We start from the raw sequence: 27,859 nt of genomic DNA, 5'->3' as shown, positions 1-27,859 counted from the left end.
CAGTCAATTTTTTAATGTTACTTTACATTTGCCTGCATTTTAGTTCTTTATTTCTTGCTTCTATTCATCTCAGACCTTCCATTTGTGGTCACTTACTTTTTACCTGAAGTATATCCTTTCGAATTTCTGTGGATGAAAGCCTGTCTGTAAATAATATTTTTGTTCCCTTTTGGTTTGATATTTCTTTATTTAACCCTCATTGTTGAAAGTAGGTATTTAATTCTGGGCTTGCAGTTATTCTTTTTTAGTACATTAAATGTGTCATTCCACTGTCTTCTAGCTCCTATTTTGGAAGCTCTAAAGTTAGCTGTCAGTCTAACTGACACTTTGAATGTAATTTTTCTTTTCAAAAAAGTTTTTCTGGATCATGGACTTTTCTTCACATTTGTGGTTTTCAGCACCTTCACTGTGACATGTTTGGAGGTAGATTCCTTTTTATTTATGCTATTTGGGATTTGTTGGGTTTCTTGAATCTATGAATCAGTGTCCAATACTATGTTATTTATTTTGTTCTAGTTTCAGCCATTTGGAGTTCTTTAAGGTTGCCCCCTGTGTCCCTTTGATGACCCACATTCTTTTACTTTTGAGCAGTTCCTTACTTTCTGGTATTACAAGATACTCCAAGTTCATCTTTTGTTTTCCTGTCCCAGCCCTAGAATCAGTCGTTTCTCCAAGGAGCCCTGTCTTAGTCATCTAGTGCTGCTATAACAGAAATACCGCAAGTGAATGGCCCTAACGAAGAGAAATTCATTCTTCTCACAGTCTAGTGGATTACAAATCCAAATTCAGGGTGTCAGCTCCAGGGGAAGGCTTTCTCTCTCTGTTGGCTCTGGATGAAGTTCTTCTCATCAACCTTCCCCTGGGCTAGGAGCTTCTCTGCGCAGGAACCCCAGGTCTAAAGGACGTGCTCTGCTTCCGGTGCTTCTTTCTTGATGGTATGAGGTCCCAAACTCTGCTTGCTTCCTTTTCCTTTTATCTCTTCAGGGATAAAAGGTGGTCCAGGCCACATCCCAGGGCAACACCCTTTACACTGGATCAGGAAGGTGACCTGAGTAAGGGTGTTGTTACACAATCCTGCCCTAATTGTCTTAACAAAAAATTACAGTCACAAAATGGAGAACATCCACACAATACTGGGAATCATGGCCTAACCAAGTTGACACATTTGGGGCGGGGGGCACAATTCAATCTCTGGCATTCTACCCTTTGGCCCCCCCAAAAAATCACATCATTGCAACAGGCAAAACATATTCACCCGAGAATATTATAGCAAAAGTCTTAACTCCAAGTTCAAAATCCAAAAATTCTTCTTCATCTGTGAAATCTAGAATACAAGTTATCTGCTTCTAAGGATGTAATGGCAGAACAGGCACAAGCTAGACATTTCCATTACAAATGGGAGAAACTGGAAGGAAAGAAGGCATAAAAGGCACTAAGCAAGTCAGCAGAACACATTACATTAGCCCTCAAAGCTTTCAAAATAATCCCCTATTTTCTGAGACAATTTACACAATGGCCCTGCCCTCCAGACTCTAGGTATTGGCCACACTGTCCAGATTCTGAGTGGAGGCCCCTCAGCCCTGGACTTCAATTCTTCCTCCTAGGCCCGCTGGGACAGCAACTCTGTTCCCTCTGCATTAGGCCCACCGTTCTCAACCATCTGAGTGGCAACCCCATCCTTAGAAACACCAAAGGCCATGGCTCTACTCTTTGAAACCCCTGAGGTCATAGCCATACTTTTTTTTTTTTAATTTTTATTGTGCTTTAAGTAAAAGTTTACAAATCAAGTCAGTCTGTCATACAAAAATTTATATACATCTTGCTATATACTCCTAATTAAAATTATGGAACACTTCATGAATTTGCATGTCATCCTGACACAGGGGCCATGCTAATCTTCTCTGTATCATTCCAATTTTAGTCTATGTGCTGCCAAAGCAAGCACACGGCCATACCTTTTGAGGCTGAGGCAGCTCAGCTTCTTGTGTTCCTCGTCTCTTCAGCTTCTGCTTCATGGTTTCTTGGCCTCTCGGCTCCTAGGGCTTCTCGCGCATATCTGCCCTGTTGGGGCAAGTGTTCCAAAGCTCTGGAGCTCTACCGATAAGTGCCTAGAGGCACTCCACTCCACCAGGAAGCCTCCTGCACACAGACACTCAGCTCTCTGGCTCTGTGGGTGGGCAAGCCTACCTCCACCAGTAAATGCTGGAAGGCACCTCACTCTGCCAGGAAGCCTCGTGCACACAGGCTCTCGACTCTCTTGCTCTGTGGGCTGGCTCCAGTGCCTTGTTGCGCTGGTCTCCGGGTTCTGCTCCTGCTGGTTCTCTGCTCTTGCTGCTTCTCTGCTGCTGCATGTTCTCTGTTGCGCTGGTCCTCTGCCGCTGTCGCAACTCTATCCAACCAGTTTCAAAACTGCTTCCACATTTTAGGTATCTGTTAGAGCAGCACCCCACTCTCTTGGTGCCAAATTTTGTCTTAGTCATTTAGTGCTGCTATAACAGAAATACCACAAGTGGATGGCTTTAACAAAGGGAAATTTCATTCTTCTCAAAGTCTAGTAGGTTACAAGTCCAAATTCAGGGTGTCAGCTCCAGGGGAAGGCTTTCTCTCTCTGTTGGTTCTGGATGAAGGTCTTTCTCGTCAGTCTTCCCCTGGACTAGGTAGGATCTTCTCTGTGTAGGAACCCCAGGTCTAAAGGCATGTTCTGCTCCTGGTGCTTCTTTCTTGGTGGTATGAGGTCCTAGACTCTCTGCTTGCTTCCTTTTCCTTCTTGAGAGATAAAAGGTGGTGTAGACCACACCCCAGGGAAACTCCATTTACACTGGATCAGGGAGGTGACCTGAGTAAGGGTGGTGTTACAATCCCCCCATATTTGGCGGGGAGGGGGAGACATAATTCAATCCATGACAAGCCCTGTTTTTCAATTGGAAATGGTATTTAGAAACCAAATTCTGGGTGCTGGGAGGGCTCATTTCTACTGGGTTTCCATTGTTTCTAGGCCCTGTCAAAGGGCAGAGCTAGGTTATATATAAGTATGTATATGTATGTATGTGTGTACATTTAGTTTTATTATGTTTTAGTGGTTCAACCATTTTTGTTATGAAGTGTACCTCTTTATTTCTGGTAATATGCTTTGCCTTCAAATTTATTTTGCCTGATACTAATATAGCCACACTAGCTTTTCTTTTATGACTAGTGTATTATGTATTTTTTCCATCTTTTTATCATTAGCCTTTTTGTGTTCTTATATTTAAAGTGTGTCTCTTATAAAGTATATAGTTTGGTCATCGTTTTGAATCCGTTTTGACAATCTTTTAAGTGGTGATTTTAGCTCATTTATGTTGTCGTAAATCCTGATATAGTTGTGATTAAATCTCTCATCTTATTCCTTGTTTTTATTTGTCATACCTATTTTTTTCTCTCATTTTGTCCAATCTTTCCTCTTTTTTTACATATTTGTAGTAGTCATTTTAAAGTTTTTGTCTGCTAATTTGAACATCTAAGTCATCTGTGGGTCTGCTTTTATTACTGTTTGGTCTCCTGATTTTGGACCACATTGTGGGTCACATTTTTATGCTTGTTTCCATGTCTTGTGAGTTTTGATTGTTTGCTCTTTGAGCATGGCTTTGGAATCTTAAGTACCATGAAGCTCTAGGCTTCTTTTGTGTCTTGCAGCACTAGCTCTGTCTTCCCACCAGTTGCTTATTCAGCGTTAGACTTGTGGGCAGAGGCGAGGTGGGAATTGGAAGGTGGAAATAAATAGCTTTGTGTTTGGGGCTTCTCTAGATTCTAGTCCCCCACACCAGTCTAAATGTCGTATTAAAAATAGGGCTGGCCATTATTCATAGTACCAAAAAGATGGAAACAACCTACGTGCCCATTAACGAATGAATAAAGAAACTATAGTACATTCACACCGTGGAATAGTATGTGTCTTAGGCTGGGTTCCCTAGAGAAGCAAAACCGGTAAAGTGTATAAATATATATATAAAGAGAGATTTATATCAAGGAAGTGACTCACATGGATTTAGAGGCTGGGACATCCCAAGTCCGTGGGTCAGGATAGAGACTTCCTGACTCACAAAGCTGCAGGGACTGGTGAAACCAAGATCGGCAGGTTGGAGAGCATGGCTGTTGTTCTTAGGCTGTGAAGATCGATGAATCCCAAGATAGGCAGGAAAGACCACAGGTAAGCTGCTAGCTCAAGTCCCAAGAACTGAAGGTTAGACAAACAGGAGCCAGCTGCAGGATCCAGAACAAGCAAAAGCCCCCTGAGCCCTGACAGAACATCTACCCACACTCGATTTGGGCCACACACCCAAGGAAACTCCTTTTCAACTGATGGGCTACTCAAAGCAGATCCCATCATAGAGTGATCATATATCAAATCTCAGTAGGGAAGTGATTGCAGCATTGTATGACTGACAAAACACTGAGAATCATGGCCCAGCCAAGTTGACACACGGTCTTAACCAGCACACTGCACAACAACAAAGAACAATGACGTATCTGTGAAACATCTCACAACATGCATGAATCTGGAGGGCATTATGCTGAGTGAAAGAAGTCAATCACATAAGGACAAGTAGTATGTGAGACCACTATTATAAAAACTCATGAAAAGGTTTACACATGGAAAGAAACAATCCTTGATGGTTGTGAGGGAGGGGATGGGTAGGGAGGGAAAAACACTAACTAGGCAATAGATAAGTAGTAACTTTGGTGAAGGGTAAGACAGTACACAATACTGGGGAAGTCACCACAACTTGACCAAGGCAAGGGCATGGAAGCTGCATAGACACATCCAAACTCCCTGAGGGACCGAATTACTGGGCTGAGGGCTGGGGACCATGGTGTGGGGGATGTCTAGCTCAATCAGTATAACAGTTTATAAAGAAAATGTTCTACATTCTACTTTGATGAGTAATATCTGGAGTCTTAAAAGCTTGTGAGCGGCTGTCTAAGATACTCCACTGGTTGCACCCCATCTGGAGCAAGGGAGAATGAAGAAAAACCAAAGACACAAGAGAAAGATTAGTCCAACGAACTAATGGACCACAAATACCACAGCCTGTACCAGACTGGGAAACCCTGGTGGTGCAGTTGTTAAGAGCTACGGCTGCTAACTAAAAGGTCGGCAGTTCGAATCCACCAGGCGCTCCTTGGAAACCCTATGGGGGCAGTTCTACTCTGTCCTGTAGGGTCGCTATGAGTCAAAATTGACTCAAAGGCACTGGGTTTGGTTTTTTGGTTTGGTACCAGACTGAGTCCAGCACAACTAGATGGTGCCCAGCTACCACCATTAACTGCTCTGACAGGGATCACAATAGAGTGTCCCTAACAGAGCTGGAGAAGAATGTAGAACAAAACTCTAACTTACAAAAAAAGACCAGTCGTACTGGTCTGACAGAAACTGGAGAAACCCTGAGAGTATGGCCACTGGGTGCCCTTTTAGCTCAATAACGAAGTCATTCCTGAGGTTCACCATACAGCCAAAGATTAGACAGGCCCATAAAACATACTGTGTTGCTGTTAGGTCGATTCTGACTCATAGCTACCCTATAGGACAGAGTAGAACTGCCCTGTATGGTTTCCGAGGAGCATCTAGTGGATTCGAACTGCCAACCTTTTGGTTATCAGCTGTAGCTCTTAACCACTACACCACCAGGGTTTCCCCATAAAACATGAGGAAACCAAATGGGCATACCAGCCCAGGGGTAAGGACGAGAAGGCAGGAGGGGACAGGAAAGCTGGTAGTGGGGAACCTAGGCTCGAGAAGGGGAGAATGTTGACATATCAGGGGGTTGGCAACTGATGTGACAAAACAGTATGTGTATTGTTTAATGAGAAAATAATTTTCTCTTTAAACCTTCATCTAAAGCACAATTTAAAAAAAAGAAGAAGAAGAAATTGGGCTAGTTTCTCCTTGTTCCAGCAAAGTTCTTCTATCTATAGTAGGCTTATTCTTCTTCATCTGTATCCCAGACTTGACAAATGCCCCTAGTGATGATAGTGATGCCAACTCTGCTAACTTAGGAAGTGGTCATCTCTTTCTGATACTTTGTTCTTTTAGACCCTTCTTTCCATCCACATCTCTTCTATGTTTTTAGGGGTAAATGTGTGTGTGTGCACATGTGCACGTGTGTGCATGTATGTGTATTTACTTTTTGGTGTTTTTTTTTTCATTGTGATTGGTATGGTGAGAGAAATGGTCTTTTTTTGACCTTTTATGGCATAACTGAAATTGGAACTCCTTTTTCCTTTTCTGAATTTAGTTTTTTAACATATTTTTCAGCTTTGACATTTATTTTGAAAACATTAATGTGGAGAGAAAGTAGCCCCAACTTTTTTGGCTACTGCGTATATGTGTGTGTGCAATAAAATAATTGTAAAAAATCTTTGATTTTATGTGACTTTCAGGGTGAAGGGGTCGAGGGTGGGTTTAGTAGGAAGAATTATTCTACTGATGATCATTAAAACTGAGGAATACAAAAGTCTTTTAGTTCATAAACTACTCTTAATGATCAGTGATTTTTAACCCTTTATAAGAAGGCAATTTTGGAATTTACCTATTTTTAGTATTTAGAAATCTTGCTAAACTTTATTGTTTATCCCATATTCTCTGCTTTTTAAATCTACCTTTCTTTAGTATCTTCTAAGGGTGGCGCAGAGCACCTTATTAACTTCTCATGGCTTTTTCAAGTTCCTTAAAGCTTTGGGCCTTTGTGAACTAAATATTAAACCTCCATTCTGAGATCCGTAAAGCTCAAGAGTTCAGAAAGAAGATCTTTAGTATCTTACATGCTACGTTCTGTTTTTATTTAGCACTGTGCACTCAAGTCTAAACGGCATTGTTTAGTTTGTTAAATTTGTTATTTTTGATGATTCCTTTTTTCATATTTGCTGAATTTACATAAAGCCATCATTCCTTCAGATAGTATTCCATTTTTGACAGTTTTTTCAATATCTTCTTTTTCTCTTTGAATCGAAATTCTTTTTAATTTCGCATCACTTTCATATTTACTGTTTTCATTCCAATATCCAAGCAGTTATGAAAATGTTAGTTCTAGGTGCCTAGCCACCCACTAGAAAGTCTTATTAAAGTTCCATCTGGTTTGTTTGAAACTTGGATGAAGTGTTATGACTTGTCAGCTAGTAGGCAAACTGTCTAGTAGTGTTGTACCTGTATTTTCTAAGGTTGTCACACTAGATACAATATTTGTGTTGGGTTTTTTATTAAAAACTTACATATTCCCTGTCTTCTTCATATGGGCATTTAATTGACCGCATATTTTTCACAAAAATCTTAGGAAGCTTATTTATATATGATTTATATAAATATTAAATTTTCTGAACAAGAATTTTCATGTTATTAACTGTCCAATTACTATATAAATCTAATTAAAAGAGATTTTTCTTGTCTATAGACTAGGGCATGACTGACGTTTTGGACTCTAAAGTATAACATATATTTCACACACATTTACCTAAAGACTTCAATTAAACATTACACAGTATCTGTAAATATTGTATTATTTCTTGAGAGAGACAATTTCTAAAACTTAGATGATTTAAAAAAATTGAGTAAGTATGGTTGTATCTCCAATACGTTATGAGACACAAGATAGTCCTAATAATTTGGGTAAATACCATGGACTTTTGAGTTAGATTTAGTTGAAACCTAAGCCTCTATGAGTCTGAATCAACTCGATGGCAGCGGGTTTGGTTTTGTTTTTTTTAAGCCTATCTGGGAAAGCATAGTTTTTTGTATCGCAACCTCTGTTTCCTTTCTTTCTTTCTCTCTTCATATTGCCGCTTCCACCAACCCCATATCTGAATCTAAATCAGTGCTTTTCCCAGAATGGCAGTGTGTTTAAAATATAACAAAGAGAAAACAATTTCACTGAAATAAATTTCTTGTTTTGTTGTGTTATATTGCATTAGCCATGAGGGTAATTTTGTTAAGTTTGGCACTTGGAATATTTGTTAGATTAAATCTAACATTGGGTTAAAAGAATGTGAATGACTGTATTTATATTTCTGGCAAGTGATTATCTTCAAAACTTTATATTAGGCTAATGTCTAATATCTGGCTTTTTATACAGTGAGGATGGGTAGAATGCTTTACTAATATGCAGTAGACTTTTATAGCTAATCCATAAGCCTGTTTAAAGATTTTTGTGTGTATACTGTACACATGTATGTGTGTGTATTTATTAATTAGTGGATCTTAACAGTACCTTGAAATTAAATCAGCTTGGTAAATTAATTGGGCCATTTAAAGACTTTCTTTAAAGAGTTGAAAGCGTGTAGAATATTTGCTTAAAATTATGTAGGATATGTAGACTCATCTAATAAATTGTATTAATACATAATAACAGAATCTGAGAAATCTTTATCAGGCTCTGATTCACTCCACTGATGGCCTGTAGAGGGCATTGCATGTATAGTAAATATAGCTTTGTATTTTCAATTTTCATCTTAAGTTGTTATAATAAAAGGTGAAATAGATTGGGTTGTTATTCACATTCTGTAAATCATAAATATCAAGATTGCTATATTTAGTGATTTTGGGTTGAGGTAAGAGGTACTTATGAAACTATAAAATTAAGTCAGTTACAATGATTTTTTGTTACAATCTCATTTTCTTTAACTGTCTTTTCATCTTTTCTGAGGACAAAATCAACAAAGTAGCCTGAAGAGGTTTTATGAAGATATAAATAAAAGCTTCCCAAGAGTTTTTTGCCTGAAACAGGTTAGCTAATGAAGCAGTCTGTAATATAGTCTAGTCTTTTCCGAGGTGCCACAGAAGAGATCCTTTTCCCTGACCTGACTGACTGACTGACTGACTGACTAAATGTAAAGGTTTCTTCTTATTGCAGAAATTTTGTGAACTTAAAATGCAAAGAAAACAGTTTACTTTTATTTTTGACACAAGTTGATATGATATTGTGAGAACTAGTAAAAACTTATAAAATGCTTTTTCTTAGGGGTAAGAGGATAATTTTATCATCAAGGTATTACTGGGAAGAGACTATTAGATGGCACTGAAAGTTGCAAAGCCCTCCCTGGTTTCTCTTGACAATGTAAACTGATTGACATGCCTCCTCATCCTGGGGCTTTATTTTTTCTCCCTTTAAATTGCAGATTCCTAATTGTAACTTTTATAGATATTTTGCTTTCAGATTTTATGGGATTCTTAAGTGTATAACAGGTACTTGTATTTTTGTATACACACCCTTGAATAATTGAATATATAGGGCAATCACTATTTATGATATTTAGTTGTCAGCAATAGGGGAACTGAATAAATTAATAAGTGATTTCTGAAGAAATATTTGCACACAAACCAGTCTTTACAGACTTTATTGACTGGGAAGGCTTTTTTTTTTTTTTTTGCTGAGAATATTTTAATGATTTCTCTCACTCTTTGCTATAATAGAGTTCCTATTTGGGATTAAATTTAATATAAGTTAGTTTTTTTTTAGTCTGTGTACGATTAGTAAGTTATTGTGTGAAGACAGTGTAATTGTATTGATTAAGGTTAGAACCAATATTATTACTTTATTTGAGGTGTCTTTGAGGGATCTGAAATCACAGAGTACTTACAGGGTTTTTTTTTTTTTTTTTTCCATAGTGGGTTTAAGAATGAATGACACTAACTCTCAGGGGAAACTCTCCAGGTATCAGTGAGATTTATTTCACTAACATTGACATTGGATTTTGTGTTATACTTCTTCTTAAGATGGTTAGAGCCACTAAATCATCTGGGGAATCCAGAAGATCAGTGTGACAGAAACTTCCATCAGTATCAAGCGACCATGGAGTAATAAATCTGATTTTTTTTTTTCTGGCACAGTTAATAATTGTTCAGAAACAACTCATGGAAAATATAAATGAAAAAGCATTCCAACAAATCAAGATTCCAGCCTTGATATTTAAAATAAAGTACAGGATCAAGGGGGAAAAATGTGGTGGGGCGGTGGGGCGGGGGAAGTCCTTGAAAAGCTGTTAACTTGGGTAAGGGAAATACCAGTATCTCTGTGGTCTTTCAGGAACAAAAAACATCTTTTGCAGAGGGCCAAGTGTTTGAGCCACGCTGTAAAGTGACCTTCATGACTGTCTGGCTTAACTTCAAGTTTTCCTAGGGAGAGTCTGTCAGCATAGCTTCAGTGCTTGACAGTGGGCAGCAGATCACTTACCAGTGGGGAGCAAGGAAATGATGGTTGAGGCAAGGAATGACTGTTATTTCTCACCAGCAGATAGGTACACACCGCTTGCTGACATGATTCAGCAGTTTAAAGTTGAGAGCTGTGAGACTTTGTGAGTCACACATGGGGAGTATAGGACCCAGGAGGGTCAGCTCTATTGGAATACTTCTGGGATTACTCTTTTCCCTTCTGCTTTGAATCATAGGCTGATGTGCCCTTGTAGCTTTTTCTTCTTTTTCTCTTCACTTCTAACCCCACCTCCAAGGTTCCTTGTCTATTTCTAATAGAGCATTCTAGACAGCAGCAGGTAAAAATTTTCAAGGGCTAGAAGGCCAGAGAACGGGAGGGGAGGGAAGGTGTTTCATCTATCCCATCAGTATTTAAGGGACTTCCATCTTTTAAAACTGACATTATTCTGTTCCGCCCTCACTCCCTAGAAAAAAACAGGCTTCTTGTCTGGATCTTTTCGTTTTAATGATTTCCATGAAAAGGCTTTTACCCAGGCTCTGACATGACTGTCAGAACACACATTTAAATGTGAGGCTGCTTAAAAGGCTATTGATATTCCCTGGTGAAAAAGAAAGTGCTTTAAAAAAAAATCCATCTGTCTATACACAGGTTAACTCTGACTGTTTTCTTTCCCCCTCGTCCTCTTTTTTTTTTTTGGTCAAAGACTCAGTCTAAAGCCAGACTCTTGGTCCCACCAAATTTGTGTGTCACCATCTCCTAGAAGTTGTCATTTTATAGATTGATGGCTCTGATTAATTTAATCCAGATCCAAGGATATTGGGTGAGGAGGAAGAATACCTAATTTTCATCTAAGGCTGCTGTTCAGCCTCAGCAGTCTGCTCTTTTTGAATCTGGGGCTCATTTGTTTTTGTGTATCTTGGATATGTTAGCAGATGTCATTAATCCGTGTGATAAGATGATGCTTTGTACAAAAGGAATCACATGTCATATTTATAATCAACACATTTTGGCATGAATTTACAAAGTGTTAATGAGAATTAAAGTTCATCTCAGATTACTGTACTATATAGCAAATGGGTTATGAAGTAACAATCAAGTGTTTGATAAAATTTTAAATTAGTTGATAGGCATGTGACTATGGAGCTGTCAACATCTGTTCTATTGGTGAGAGAATGTTCTCTTAACTACTGTGTTCGTTGTTGCTCTATCTTCCTCACATGAAGTATAATGGTTTTATTAAATAGGCAAGAAACTTGGGCAGTAAAATCCATAATAAGAAAAATTACTGTTGCGGAGAATTATATTAATTCCTAGAAAAAGTAGTGTAATTATCCTGATTTTATCCACTATGATTATGCTGCCCAAACTCACCTAGAAATTCATGGCCCCTTACAAATACTTTTATCATCTCTTAAGTTCTGATTACTTTCTCTGAGATAACTGTTCCAAACTTTTCTCGTGTGACTCAATCCACCAAATTTACCTTAATCTTAAACTTTAGCACATGATCTTTTACCTAGGAAAAGGAGATAATTAGATACTTAGAATAGATTTCAGGCATTTGAAATTAACTTTCTCAAATTTCTTTTTTTCCATTTCAAATTTCCTCTGAGGCATCACCTTTTCTTTCCTACTTCAGTGGAAGAAGTGCCTGGCTTCCTTAATGAGGCTAATAGTTACTTGCCTTCTTGATCGTGCTTGTTTTGATTTTTTTAAAAACACTTATTCATTAGTTATCCCCTCTCTTTTCTAAATTTTAGCCTCTTAATTGGCTGTTTTCCTTCTGTCCACAAACTTGATCTTATCCTTTAAAATAATAATACAGTAACAAAAGAATATAAAAGAAAATAAATTCTTCATCTAGCCACACTTCCCTCTTAAAGGAGATTTTAGCTTTCCAGTTCCTTTTAATGTTTTAGTGATACTTTTGATGTTTTAAATTTAAATTCATTATTTATTCAATGCCTACTATATGCTTGGCACAAAGATAAACCAGTTATGACCTCTGTCTTCTAAGGATTTATGTATGTTTCAGTTTGGTGAAGGAGGTTAGGTCCAGTTACACTCTCAAGTGATAAAACCAAAAAAGAAAAAACCAAACCTGTTGCTGTCGAGTTGATGCCGACTTATAGTGACCCTATAGGACAATGTAGAGCTGCCCCATAGAGTTTCCAAGGAGCGCCTGGTGGATTTGAACTGCTGACCTTTTGGTTAGCAGCTGTAGCACTTAACCACTGTGACACCAGGGTTTCCGTATCAAGTGATAATGCTTTTTTAGAGAGATACATGCATTCAGTACTCTGGAAGTTTACCCTGGCATTCAGTGTGCCCTCAACCTATCTCTTCATTCTTTCCTCTTGTTGTTGAATATTTGTTGACTCCCACAGTGAAGAGTAAAGAAACAAATGCTCTTATTTCCTTTTTCTTCTGGTGAGTTCTGGTTATAAAATTATTTGTTTTATGTAATATGAAGTTATTCTTTTTGTATATTATGTTTATGTTCTATACATTTTTGATAATTTTAGCAGTTTCATGTTGTCTTATCAATGTGTAATAACTTATTTTGAATTAATTCAACTTTAAAAGAATTGCTGTTTCCTCCTAATCTTTTCAAAGCCATCTTCCCCAGTCATGATTACTTTTTTTGAATCAAGATTATTATTATTATTATTATTATTATTATTTGCTTTCAAACAGATTGTTCAAGAGGGGTTCATAAAATGCAGATTTTCCTCTGGGATAATTTTCTTCAGTATATTATTATATCTCTCTGGTATGTGTTATTTGTAAATACTGTTTTTTTTATTTTAATTAATAGACTTTTTTAGAACAGTCTATAGAAAAATTGAGCAGTTAGTACATAGTACAAAGAGTTCTTATACACTCCATTCCCTCTCAGACCCGATTTCTGCTATTTTTGACACTTTACTTTGGTATGGTACATTGGTTATAGTTAATGAACCAATATTGATACATTATTATTAACTAAAGCCTACCCATTATTCTGTGGGTTTTAACAAATACATAATGTCATATGTCTACCATTACAGTATCATACAGAATAGTTTAACCGCCCTCCTCCCCAAATCCCCTGTGCTTCAACCTATTCATCCCTCCCGCAACCCCTAACCCCAACATGTGAAAACCACTGAGCTTTTAACTGCCTCTGTAGTTTTGCCTTTTTAGAAGAACTTGTAGCTAGAAGTATACAGTATGTAGCCTTTTCAGACTGACATCTTTTCATTCAGGAATATGCATTTATTGCTGAATAATGTTTCGTTGTAGGGGTATACCATAGTTTGTTTAAAGGGATCCTGGTTTTTTCCAGTTTGGGGCAATTATGAATAAAGCTGCTATACATAGATTTGTGTGCAGGTTTTTGTGTGGACATAGGCTTTCAACCCTTTTGTGTAAATACGTAGGAGTAGCTTTGTTAGATCATATGGTAAGACTGTCTAGCTTTGTGAGAAGCTGCCAAACTGTCTTCCAAAGTGGCTGTACCATTTCGTGTTCTCACCAGCAATAAACGTGAGTTCCTATTGCTCTACATCCTCAGTAGCATCTGATATTGTCAGTGTTTTGGATTTTAGCCATTCTAATAGGTACATGGAAACCCTGGTGGCATAATGGTTGAAAGCTACAGCTGCTAACTAAAGGGTCAGCAGTTTGAATCCGCCAGGTGCTCCTTGGAAACTCTATGGGGCAGTTACTCTGTCCTGTAGGGTCGCTATGAGTCGGAATCGACTCGACGACACTGGGTTTGGTTTGGTTTGTAATAGGTACATAGTGATATCTCATTTTGTGTTAATTTATAGTTTCCTATAGTCCCTACTGACTTGTGATGTTGAACATCTTTTCATATGCTTATTTTCCGTCTGTATGTTTTCTTTGGTGAATTGTCTGTTCAGATCTTTTGCCCATTTTTAAATTTGGTTGTTTGTTTTTCTTATTATTGAGCTTTAAGAGTTTCTTTTATATTTTGGATGCGGGTCCTTTATCAGGTATATGATTTGTAAATATTTTCTAATAATCTGTGGCTTGTCTTTTCATTCTTTTAACGATGTCTTTCACAGAGCACAAGTGTTAATTTTAATGAAGCACAACTTATCTTTTTATTTTAATGGACCATGCTTTTGGTGTTGTATTTAAAAAATCACTGCCAAACCCTAGATTTGAAATCAAGGTCACCTAGATTTCCTCCTGTATTTTAGAATTTGTATACTTTTGTGTGTTACATTTAGGTCTGTAATCCATTTTGAGGTTTTTTTTGGTCAAAGATGTAAGCTCTGTGTTTAAATTCATTTTTTTTTTTCACATCTAGTTATTTAGTTGTTCAGAAACTCTGGTGGCGTAGTGATTAAGTGCTACAGCTGCTAACCAAGAGGTCGGCAGTTTGAATACGTCAGGCGCTCCTTGGAAACTCTATTGGGCAGTTCCACTCTTTCATTTAGGGTCACTATGAGTTGGAATTGACTTGATGGCAGTGGGCAGTAGGTGGATTTAGTTGTTCCAGCACTACTTGTTGAAAAGACTGTAGTTTCTGTGATGAATTGCATTGCTCCTTTGCGAAAGATCAGTTGATTATATTTGTGTGGGTCTATTTCTGGGTTCTTTATTTTGTGTCATTGATCTACTTATTTATTTCTTTAACAAAGCCACATTGTCTTGATAACTGTAGGTGTTGAAGTCCAGTAGTGTCAGTTCTCTGACTTTGTTCTTCTTCAATATCGTGTTGGCTATTCTGGGTCTTTTGTCTTTCCATATAAATTTTAGAATCAGTTTGTATTCCCAGAACAGCTTGCTGGGATTTTGATGAGATTGTACTGAATCTCTAGATTGCTTTGGGTAATGTCTTAGTCATCTAGTGCTACTATAACAGAAATACTACAAATGGATGGCTTTAACAAAGAGAAGTTTAATTTCTCACAGTGAAGTAGGCTAAATGTTTAAATTCAGGGTGTCAGCTCCAGAGGAAGGCTTTTTCTCTCTGTTGGCTCTGGAGGAAGATCTTTCTTGTCAGTCATACCCTGGACTAGGAGCTTCTCTGCACAGGAACTGAAGGTCTAAAGGACGTGCTCTGCTACCAGTGCTTCTTTCTCAGTGGTATGAGATCCCCCTGTCTCTCTGCTCACTTATTTCTTTTATATCTCAAGAGATTGCCTCAAGACACAATCCAATCTTGTAGATTAAGTCCTGCCTCACTCCCATTCTCCCTCATTAATATCATAGAGGCAGGATTTACAACTCGAAGGAAAGTCGTGCAATACTAGGAATCATAAAAAAAAAAAAAAACATAGCCCAGCCAAATTGATACACACATTTTTGGGGGGGGCATAATTCAGTCCATGGCAGGTAATATTGACATCTTAACAATATTGTCTTTCAATCCATGAACATGATGTCTTTCCCTTTATTTAGATAGTCTTTAATTTTTTTCAAGAATATTTTTGTAGTTTGCAGTGTGTGAGTTTTATACCTGTTTGGTTAAATTTATTCATAAATATTTAACTCTTTTTTGATACTATTGTAAAAATAACTGTTTTCTTAATTTTCTTTTCAGATTATTCATTCTCAGTGTATAGAAATATAGCTGACTTTTGTGTATTGATCTTGTACCCTGTAATTTTGCCAAATTCATTTATTTGCTGTAATAGCTTTCTTGTGGATTCTTTGGGATTTTTTTTATATACAGGTTCATGTCATCTGCTAATAGAGATACTTTAACTTCTTTCTTTCTGATTTGGATGCCTTTCTGATTTTAATTTCATTTTCTTGCCTAATAGCTCTGGCTAGAACTTTCAGTACAATGTTGAATGGCTTTTCTGTATCAGCTGAGATGATCATGGGGTTCTTTTCTTTGTTCTCCTAATGTGGTGTATAACATGGATTGATTTTCTTATGCAGAACCACCCTTGCATTTCTTAGGTAAATTCACTTGGTCATGGTGTGTAATCCTGTTTTAATATACTGTTGGATTCAGTTTGCTAGTATTTTGTTGAGGAATTTGTACGAACTGCAGCAGCCTGAAATTGATCAAATGAGCAATCAAGATGCTTTCATAACTACTGGTGATTGTAATGCAAAAGTTGGCAATGAAGAAGAGATTCCTAGGGTTTTTTTTTTTCTTCCCCTTGTGTGCAACAGGAAGGCTAGAGAGGATTGTTGTTGTTGTGTGCCATCAAGTCAATTCTGACTCATAGTAGCCCTTTATGACGAAGTAGAACTGCCCCATAGGGCTTCCTAGGCTGTAATCCTTACAGGAGATCACTAGGTTTTTTCTCCCATGGAGCCACTGATGGGTTTGAACCACTGACTTTTTGATTAGCAGCAGAATGCTTAACCATTGTGCAACCAGAGTTCCTTTTGAGGGGGCTAACCAAAAAGAAAACCCAAACCCATTGCTGTTGAGTCAGTTCTGACTCATAGGGGACCCTATAGGACAGAGCAGAACTGCCCTGTAGGGTTTCCAAGGAGTGGCTGGTAGATTCGAATTGCTGACCTTGTGGTTAGCAGCCGAACTCTTAACCACTGCGCCACCAGGGCTCCATTAAGTGTGGGGGCTAGAGTTGGCTAATTACCTTTCTCCCAAGTCAGAAAAGGCTCTGTGAAGTAATTTTCCTGAGGGAAGGTCTTTGCTAGGGAGAACAGAATGCTCTGGTTACTTTCTCCTTGTGTGTATTTTGAAATGGTTACTTTTCCCCTCCCCAAACCTGAAACAAGTGTGGATTTTTTTCCCTCAATATTCACCATGAGAACCTGGTGAGACTCTTGGAGCTAAAACTCATGAAAGTGTAGAGTTTCCCCTAAAACTGGGCACCAGGAGTTTTAACTCTCCAGATAGTAGTCCACACTTAGTCTTCCACCATTCATCAATTACAGTTTAACTGTTCCAGTTACTGGGCCTGGGGCTTCTGCTTCTCATAAGCTGTGATTCTCTGTGTATGCCTGTCTCTCCAGTTTTGGTGTGAGGGTTTGCCCTCTGATAGATCTAAGAAAAGTTGTTGATTTTCAGTTTTTTCTTCTTGTGAAGATGGGAGTGATAATTTCCAGGCTCTTTATACACGACGGGTTTTTTTTTTATTTTTTTTATACATCATAGCAGAAAGTAGAAGTCTGTATTCTCTTGACTTTTTATATTATTTTTTGAAATACATCCTTCTCGTGCTTTCTCTATCCCCTTGTCTTTTGACATCTGGTATTGCCTGAAGTCCACCTGAGTTTTTGAGCTAGATGTTCCCCGAGACCATGGTCCCCATAGCCTTCAGCCCAGTAATTTGATCCCTCAGGGAGTTTGGATGTGTCTGTGGAGCTTTCATGACCTTGACTTGTACGAGTTTTGCTGGCTTCCCTAGTATTGTTTACTGTTTTACCCTTCACCAAAGTTACCACTTATCTATTGTCTATTTAGTGTTTTTCCATCCCCACCCTTCCCCTCCCCTCCATCGTAACCATCAAAGATTGTTTCTTTTTGTGTGTAAGCCTTTCATGAGTTTTTATAGTAGTGGTCTCATACAGTATTTGCCCTTTTGTGATTAACTTATTTCGGCTCAGCATAATGCCCTCTGGATTCATCCACGTTGTGAGATACTTAATAGATTTATCATTGTTGTTTATCATTATGTAGTATTCCATTGTGTGTATGTGTCATACGCACTTAGGTTGTTTCCATCTTTTTGCTATTGTGAACAATGCTGCAGTGAACACAGGTGTGCATATGTCTGTTCGTGTGATGGCTTTTATTTCTCTAGGATATAGTTCTAGGAGTGGACTACCTGGATTGTATGGTATTTCTGTTTCTAGCTTTTTAAGGAAATGACATATGGTTTTCCAAATTGATTATACCATTTTGCATTCCCATGAGCAGTGCATAAGAGTTCCAGTCTTCCTGTAGCCTCTCCAACGTTTGTTGTTTTCTGTTTTTTTGATTCCTGCCAGTAGTGTCTGGAGGCCATGACCACCGGGGTCCTTCTAGTCTCAGTCAGACCAGTAAGTCGGGTCTTTTTATGAGAATTTGGGATCTGCATCCCACTGCTCTTCTGCTCCCTCAAGGGTTCTCTGTTGTGTTCCCTGTCAGGGCAGTCATTGGTTGTAGCTGGGCACCATCTAGCTCTTCTGGTGTCAGGCTGATGTAGTCTCTGGTTTATGTGGTCCTTTCTGTCTCTTGGGCTCGTAATCACCATGTGTCCTTGGTGTTCTTCATTCTCCTTTGATCCAGGTGAGTTGAGACCAATTGATGCATCTTAGATGGCTGCTTGCTAGCGTTTAAGACCCCAGACACCTCTCTCCAAGGTGGGATGCAGAATGTTTTGTTAATAGATTTTATTATGCCAGTTGACTTAAATGTCCCCTGAAACCATGGTCCCCAAACCCCCGCCCCTGCTACACTGGCCTTCGAAGCATTCAGTTTATTCCCGAAACTTCTTTGCTTTTCATTTAGTCCAATTGTGCTGACTTCTCCTGTATTGTGTGTTGTCTTTCTCGTCACCTGAAGTAGTTCTTACCTACTATCTAATTAGTGAGTACCCCTCTCCCACCATCCCTCCCTCCTCCTTCTCGTAACCATCAAAGAATATTTTCTTTTCTGTGTAAACTATTTCTTGAATTCTTGTAACAGTGGTCTTATACAATATTTCCCCTTTTGCACCTGACTAGTTTCATTCAGCATAATGCCTTCCAGATTGTTCCATGTTCTGAAATGTTTCACAGATTCATCACTGTTCTTTATTGATACGTAGTACTCCATTGTGTGAATATACCATAATTTATCCATTCATCCGTTGATGGGCACCTTGGTTGCTTCCATCTTTTTGCTATTGTAAACAGTGCTGCAGTGAACATGGGTGTGCATGTATCTGTTCGTGTAAAGGCTGTAATTTCTCTAGGATATATTCCAAGGAGTGGGATTGCTGGATCGTATCGTAGCTCTATTTCTAGCTTTTTAAGGAAGCACCAAATCGATTTCCAAAGTGGTTGTACCATTTTACATTCCCGCCAGCAGTGTATAAATGTTCCAATCTCTCCACAGCCTCTCCAATATTTGTTGTTTTGTGTTTTTTGGATTAATGCCAGCCTTGTTGGAGTGAGATGGAATCTCCTTGTAGTTTTGATTTGCATTTCTCTACTGGCTAATGATGGTGAACATTTCCTCATGTATCTGTTAGCTACCTGAATGTCTTCTTTAGTGAAGTGTCTATTGGTATCTTTTGCCCATTTTTTAATTGGGTTATTTGTCTTTTTGCAGTTGAGTTTTTGCAGTATCATGTAGATTTTAGAGATCAGGTACTGATCGGAAATGTCATAGCTCAGAATTTTTTCCCAGTCTGTAGGTAATCTCTTTAGTCTTTTGTTGAAGTCTTTGGATGAGCATAGGTGTTTGATTTTTAGGAGCTCCCGGTTATCTAGTTTTTCTTCTGCATTGTTAGTAATGTTTTGTATACTGTTTATGCCATGTATTAGGTCTCCTAACGTTGTCCCTATTTTTTCTTCCATGATCTTTATCATTTTAGATTTTATATTTAAGCCTTTGATCCATTTTGAGCTCATTTTTGTGCATGGAGTGAGGTATGGGGTCTTGTTTCATTTTTTTGCTCATGGATATCCAGTTATGCCAGCACCGTTTGTTAAAAAGACTGTCCTTTCCCCATTTAACTGTTTTGGGGCCTTTGTCAAATATCAACTGCTCATATGTGGATGGATTTATGTCTGGATTCTCAATTCTGTTCCATTGGTCTATGTATCTGTTGTTGTACCAGTACCAGGCTGTTTTGACTACTGTGGTGGTACAGTAGGTTTTAAAATCAGGTGGTGTAAGGCCTCCCACTTTGTTGGGAGTTTTTTAAAATTACCTTTTCAATCTCTTCTCTTGTTACCGGTCTCTTCAGATTTTACATTTTTATCTTCTTAAAGTATGTTGGGTCTGTAGTAATGCCCTGTGTTCGAATTTTTTAAATGTGTGTCTAATAATCGCAAATTTGCAACTCTGGTATATCACTTTCCTCAGTTTCTCTCTTGTCTGCTGGTTTATGTTTACAGTGTCTTTTCTCCTTTTGTGCTTGGTTACTTCTGAATGTCTTTTGGGTATTACAGTTTCCAAGTTCTTTATAGAAGAAATTGAAAGCCTAGGATTATGGTATCATTTTTTGGAGATGGGTCATATTTGCTTCTATCAGACGCGAATAGGCAACATTATTCCAGGATATTTGGTAGGATGGGAACAGTAGTACTGTAATCCAGTTTCAGGGATTAAGGTGATTCCGTTGCTTAACATAAGTCCCTACAAGGGCCAATCTAACCTTGGTTTACCCTTGTCCTAACTTGAAACCCTTCAGGGTTCTAATCCAGACTGAAGGGTATGCAAATATCATTCCTTTGTGATGCAACTTGGTTTTTATTCGTATTTTTTGATCTTTTGGGGTTGTTAAAAGTACCATTTAGCCATTCTGCCACACTTTTTAGTATTGATCAAAACCAAAACCAAACCCTTTGTTGTCGAGTCAATCCCAACTCATAGCAACCGTATGGGACAGATTAGAACTTCCCCATAGAGTTTCCAAGGAGTGCCCAGTGGATTTGAACTGCCAGCCTTTTGGTTAGCAGCTGTAGCTGTTAACCACTATGCCATCAGGGTTTCCTTATTATTAGCAGATGCCCTTGAAGGAAGAATGTCTACAAATGTTGGTGTTTCTTCCCCATGCCTCTTCCCTTTCCTGGATCCTGGCCTGACAAGCTTTTGCCATTTCGTTAGTTCTCTGATGCCTTTAGCAGACAGCTTTTATGTTTTGTTCGGCTTTTCTTATTCAAATTATCTAGTTTACCTTTGCCAAAAGGGAATATTCCTTTACAATTACTTATATTAACATCTGTTTTATAAAATTTTTATCATATAATATATGTAAATCATATCTTGGTGTTTAGAAACAACATATTAAGAACATTTTTTCCACGAAATTCTAATTTATATATTATCCCTTCGTATTTATGTTGTAAAATGCCCCATTCTTTTTCTTGATCCATTTGCCTATTAGTAGACATTTAGATTTCTTCTTTATTTGCTACATAAGGATATTTCTAGATTTAAAATTACTTAGAGACCATCCACTTTACATGTATTATTGATGTAAAGTTGGTCATTCTTACTGGACTAGATACCTGCTGTGATAATAAGATTACATTTTATTAGGAGAATGGATAGAATCCTTTAATATCTTGAGAAACACCTGGCTTTTAAGTTAAAACTGGAAACAGAAGCTTGTGTGAGTGTATAGTTTTACACCTAGCAATAAGAAAACATATGTCCATCTGATCTTAGGAAGATTTTATAAGTTTCAAATGGGTCTCTGGCCCTGAGCCATTCTTGCTGTCATTTTTTATTAACTTTGTTCTCTTTTTCTTCTCACAGCAAGTCTGCTTTTTGTAATATTGTTTTTAAGAATATGATTCCATTCAAAGTAATATTGTAAAAATGGTATTTTAAAATTGTATGTCTCAGTCCATTAAAAAGACTCATAAAACATCAAAATAAAAAATGTGGAGTAACTAATCAGAACCACAGAGTTAACCATGGCTCTCTGTTAGCTCTGTTTAATAGTAAATCAGCTTCCAGTGATCATCACAAAACAGCTCTTCATTTGTTTTCCTTTTTGAAATGACCACCACTACCTTCTTTGGTAAAGGTGAGGCATATAAAAACCACATTTGTAGATAAACAGTCCAAATTGGAAATTTAAACTTCCCTGGGGCCAAATTCTGTAGCCCACCACTTCGTTTTTGCTGGAAATTTGAGTCAGTCTTTTTTGTTTGTTTTCATGAACAAGATCATCGTTGTTTTGTTTGGTCTTTCATCGTTGACTGAACTGTAGTTACGCTATTCCTTTTCCTATGGCACTTATTTTTAGGAGTAGGAAGTAGAGATATGCTCTCCTGGTTCTGATACTCTTTTTACCTGTCTAGTGTGGGTCACGAAAAACATATATTCTGTATTATTAGGAAGATAGTGGTAACATAAGGAAATGTTAGATTATGGAAGAAAGAAAAAACTGTCATTTCTAAAATTCCTACTCTGTGCTAGTTACAATGCTTGGCAGTCTCACATAAAACCAAGTGAATGACTTATTCAGAACTTTTGAATAGCTAATAAGAACTTTGCAAGGTGGACAAAACTAGACTTTGAAGTCCTTAGTTTTAGCTCTTTGCTTTTTGTTATTTTACTTATGTATAGGTGATTTTTTTATATAGGTGATTTAATCAAACACAATATAGCAATTCAGATTATTGTCTTATAAGTATTCCTATTCTGTATAGATCAAGTGTCTTGGTAACTTTCTTTAGATATTCTTTGTGTTAGGATGTAAACACAAGCTTTTTGTGTGTTCGTAGCTTTTCCATTTATATTTATAAGCTACAGTGTTATTCTTACTATTTTTTTCAAATTTGCTCTTTACTAGTTTTAGGAGTAGCTCATACAAGTATGAATGTTACGAGGTACCATAACCAAGAATTTTTTTATATGAAGTTTTCTGTATGGGAACTTAATTGTTTTGTATGCATTTGAGCCCCTATTCCTTGGCCTTATTAGCACTCCACATAGCCAGTGACATATACCCAGCAACTTTACTGAAATCCTAATGTTATGTCCCAAAGTCAAGGTAATTTACAGGACAGGAGAAGTCTGCCCTTGGCTTTCTTAGTTAAACCACACTAAAGGTACGTGTTTCCTCTCTTGAAAGTTGGCTTCCTTCATTGTTCTCCCCTCTTCAGAGGGCAACTTGGAGTATTGCCCTTCACTTTGATGTGGTCTTTGAATTTCTTCCCTTCATTGGACTTCTTACAGAAGCCTTTATTTGAAACAGAATGTTTTAAATCCAAATGTAGCTTTCTAACACATCATTTTTTTTTCATCCAGTGCCATGTCAACTAAGTTATGTCAGATCTGGTATATCATTTTCCTGGTGTATCACATGAGGACAAAGACAAGAGGTGGTGGGCAAACAAATATAATCTTCAGAGTTTGGAAGGAATTAAGGAAATGTGTAACATTGGGTGAAATGACTTCTACCTGAGCCATTGTATCACCTCTGCCTCTGAGAGCTCTTGAGACTCTGCTTCTATTAGGAATACATTTCAGAATTTAGAGGAATGTGCGAAAGGCAAGACTCACGTAGTTTCCTAAAACAAAGATAGTGGATAAACAAAGATTAATTTATTAGCATTTTTATTTTATAGAAAGAGTGATTCAATAGAATACACAATTATGCAATAATTCTTGATGTTCAGAAATAGATCCTAAGATTCTAGTGATTTTACTTTTTGTCACTAGTAGTCTTTGTATCGCACTCCCCCCCCCCCAGTTGGCTTTTGATTGTAAGTCAGGTAAATATAGGAAAAGAAGATACTTCTTCACAAGGTTGTTTTATATAACGGAAATGGAAGGAACGTGGAAGACAGGTGATACACTATGACTTTACTATTTGATAATGCATTTATTAGGTGTTTATTTTTTAGATCTGATTTAGATTGATTTGACTGAGAGGAATGCTTCAAAACTTGTGTGAGTTAAGTGTGACTACAGAATATGTATAGTTGGTTGATATATACTTACTCTCTTTTTTTCTAATTTTGAAAGTTGCCTTCTGAAAAAATGGCTTACAGAAAATAGTCTTATGTTTTTTGCACGTTGTTATCCTTAGTTACAGATGGAAGGCTAAAAGTAGGATGTTAAATTAGAATCTTTGTCAGTATCATAGCTATAGTTGAAATATAGACTGAGGAGGTGTCAATAAAAACCAAACCAGTTGCTGTTGAGTTGATTGGTGACCCCATATGTGTCAGTGTAGAACGACCCTCCATTGGGTTTTCAATGGCTGATTGCCAGGCCTTTCTTCTGAGGCACCTCTGGGTTCACTCGAACCTCTGACCTTTCAGTTAGCAGCCAAGTGTGTTAATTGTTTGTGCCACTCAGGAACTTCATGTTTCTCTTACTAGGGTTCCCCTCCTGGCCCTTTTTTTGGGGAGTCTTTTGAGGAAGTCCTGCTTATATAGGACTGGTCTTTTCTCAAAGAACAAGTTAAAACAAAATGTTACGTGCCTAGGGGAGTACTACTGTGAGGGTACTAACTACTTTTGATTATTTTTCCTCCCAACTTCACCCATATTTTTGATAATTTTTACGTCATTTTCATCACTACCTAAAAAGATGGACAGTGACAAAGGATGTAAATGCAAACTAATTTGTGGAAAAAGCTAGAAGATTTAATGCCACTATCTAAAACAATGTTCAGGATTATCGTGAAATTTCATTTATTCAGAAACTACCCTCTTGTAGGATTATGCATGAATAATTTTGAGTGCCCTTATCACTGTGCTAATCATTTTTTTTTTTTAAATCATAAAGTAAAAACATATCATAATGCTTCTGTCTTTCGGTAGCTGGCATTCTTAAAAAGTGTAATTGAAAATGTCTAAGAAAATTTGAAATATGATGAACATGGTAAGCATTGTCCTTCCAGATAGTAAAATATAGTATTAAGCTTATAATAGTTTAAAATGTGTTTGAGGACTCAGTATGATTCATTTTTGTAAAACATAATATAAATGTTAACTGCAGATGTATAGAAAATACAGACAGGCAAAAAGAGAAATCTTTACATGTGCATAGAAAATAGTCTGGGGCGTCATCCACTGAAATAACTGATCATTATTGAGTGGTGAGATTTTGTTTGTTTTTTCCGTTTTTTAAATCTTTATTTTCTAATTAACTGCAATTAAAATGTGTGTGTGTGTGTGTGGTATCTTGACAAAGGGAAGATAGTATTTAAAAAGAACTGGGATTACCCTAATTTTCAAGATAATTCTGTAAAACCTTTCCTCTGACTTCACACACAGTGTAATGTCCTACATCAGGTCCATCTTATTGCAATGAATTCTGTTAGTGCAAAGACTTTTTTTTTTTTCATGATATACAGGTTTAAGTGTGAACTGTTGTTGTTGTTAGGTGCCTTTGAGTTGATTTTCGCCTCATAGTGGCCCCATGTCACAGGGTAGAACTGTCCCATAGGGCTCTCTAGGCTGTAGTCATTATGGAACCCACACAGGGTTTGAACAGGTAACCTTTTGGTTAGCAGATGCACACTTAACCATTGCGCCACTCCGAAACCAAAACCAAACCCACTGCTGTCAAGTCGATTCTGACTCATAGAAACCCTGTAGGACAGGGTTGAGCTAACCGCCCCATAGGGTTTCCAAGGCTGTAATGTTTATGGAAGCCAGCTGCCACATCTTTCCCCCACAGAGGGGCTGGTAAGTTCAAACTGACAACCTTTCAGCAGCCCAGGCTTAACCACTGTGTCACCAGGGCTCTTTAAATATCAACAAGAGACTTTCAAATGGCTAGAAATGGTAGTTATAATTTTAAAGGTGATATGGTGACCACCTTTCTCAATCTTAAAAAAAAAATGCCAAAGAGTATCCTAATGCTAGTAGTCTTCTCATCCTATTGATAGAAATCCTTTGGTGCCTAATAATGGTGTAGGAAAACCTTTTTATTTTGAGATTTTTTTTCTCTCGGCATAATGCCCTCAAGATTCATCCATGCTGTGAGATGTTTAACAGATTCATCATTGTTCTTTATCCTTGTGTAGTATTCCATTGTATGTGTGTATCACAGTTTGTTTATCCATTCGTCTGTTGATAGGCATCTAGGTTGTTTCCACCTTTTTACTGTTGTGGATAATGCTGCAGTGAACATGGGTGTGCATATGTCTATTCGTGTGACGGCTCTTATTTCTCTAGGATATATTCTTAGGAGTGGAATAGCTGGATCGTATGGAAGTGCCATATGGTTTTCCGAAGAGGTTGTACCATTTTGCATTCCCGTGAGCGGTGGATAAGAGTTGTAATCTCCCCACAGCCTCTCCAACATGTGTCGTTTTGCTTTTGTCATTCCTGCCAGTGATGTCGGGGTGAGATGGTATCCCATTATAGTTTTGATTTGCATTTCTCTGATGGTTAGTGATTGAGAGCATTTCCTCATGTGTCTGTTAGCTGCTTGAATGTCTTCTTTGACCTTTATAGTTTTTTGGTTTTATATTTAGGTCTTTGATCCATTTTGAATTAGTTTTTGTGTATGGTGTGAGGTATGGGTCCTGTTTCATTTTTTTGAAGGTGGACATCCAGTTTTATCATCACTGTTTTTTAAAAATAACTGTCTTTTTCTGATTTAATGGACTTTGGGCCTTTGTCTGTTCATATGCTTTGCCCATTTCTTAATTGGATTATTTGTCTTTTTGTTGAAGAGGTAGACCTTTGTTGGATTTGTCATAGCCAAAAATTTTTCCCCAGGCTGTAGGTTCTCTTTTTACTCTTTGATGAAGTCTTTTGATGAGACTAAGTCTTTAATTTTTAGAAGATCCCAGTCATCCAGCTTATCTTCTGGTGATTGTGTACTGTTAGCTATGGTTTGTATCCTGTTTATGCTGTATATTAGGGCTTCTAGCACTGATTCTATTTTTTCTTCTATGACCTTTACAGTTTTTTGGTTTTATATTTAGGTCTTTGATCCATTTTGAATTAGTTTTTGTGAATGGTGTGAGGTATGGGTCCTGTTTCAGTTTTTTGCAGGTGGCCATCCAGTTGTACCATCACCATTTTTTAAAAATACTGTCTTTTTCTCATTTAATGGACTTTGGGCCTTTGTTGAAGATCAGGTAACCGTAGGTGAATGGATTTACATCTGGTTTCTCAATTCTGTTCCATTGGTCAATGTATCTGTCGTTGTACTAGTACCAGGCTGTTTTGACCACTGTAGCTGTATAGTAGGTTCTGACGTCAGGTAGTACGAGTCCTCTACTTTATTCTTTTTCCTCAGTAGTGCTTCACTTATCCAGGGCCTCTTCCCTTTCCATGTAAAGTTAATGATTAGTTTTTCCATCTCATTAAAGAATGCTATTGGTATTTGGATCGGGGTTGCATTGTATTTGTAGATTGCTTTGGTAGAATTTTCACCATGTTGAGTCTACCTACCCATGAGCATGGTATGTTTTTGCATTTATGTAGGTCTCTTTTGGTTTCTTACAGCATAAACTTTTTAGGGTTTATCTATACTGTAGCATGTGTCAGAACTCTTTCTCTTTATGGCTGAGTAATATGCATTGTATGTATGTACCACATTTTGTGTATAATCTGTTGATAGACATTTAGGTTTTTTTCACCTTTTGGCTATTGTGAATATTGCTGCAGTGAACATTGGTGTACAAGTATCTGATTGAATCTTTGCTTTCAAGTCTTTGAGGGCATATGCGTAGAAGTGGAATTGCTGCATCATATGGTAATTCTATGTTTAACTTTTCGAGCAACCGCCAAATTGTTTTCTACAGTGGCTACACCATTTTACTTTCCCACCAGCAATGCGTGAGAATCCTACTTTCTCTTTCTCCTTGACAACAGTTATTATTTTTCATTTTTTTGATCATAGCCATCCATTTGTTGTTGTGCATGACGTTGAGTCGATTCTGACTCATAGCAACCATGGTGAATGTGAAATGGTATCTCATTTTGGTTTCGATTTGTATATCCCTCAGGAGTAATGTCTCCGTTATCTAGTGCTGCTTTAACAGAAATACCACAAGTGGATGGCTTCAACAAACAGAAGTTTATTCTGTCACAGTCTAGTAGGCTAGAAGTCCAAA

General features: G+C 37.6%; 1 protein-coding gene and 1 non-coding gene across 22 annotated transcripts in view; one reads left to right on the top strand and one right to left on the bottom strand.

Annotated features, from left to right (window-relative positions):
* The window catches only part of EXOC6B (exocyst complex component 6B), a 712,770-nt gene that overhangs the window by 273,429 nt on the left and 411,482 nt on the right, over positions 1-27,859 (top strand). The gene's annotated exons all lie outside the window — the stretch shown is intronic.
* Positions 1,839-1,945, bottom strand: LOC111751580 (U6 spliceosomal RNA). Its single transcript, XR_002786714.1, has one exon. It is a non-coding gene; the product is annotated as a U6 spliceosomal RNA (small nuclear RNA).

The sequence above is a fragment of the Loxodonta africana genome, chromosome 15 (genome assembly GCF_030014295.1).
Source record: "Loxodonta africana isolate mLoxAfr1 chromosome 15, mLoxAfr1.hap2, whole genome shotgun sequence".
NCBI lineage: Eukaryota > Metazoa > Chordata > Mammalia > Proboscidea > Elephantidae > Loxodonta > Loxodonta africana.
Note: the sequence above shows the minus strand (reverse complement) of the source record. Positions and strands in the feature narration are given on the sequence as shown.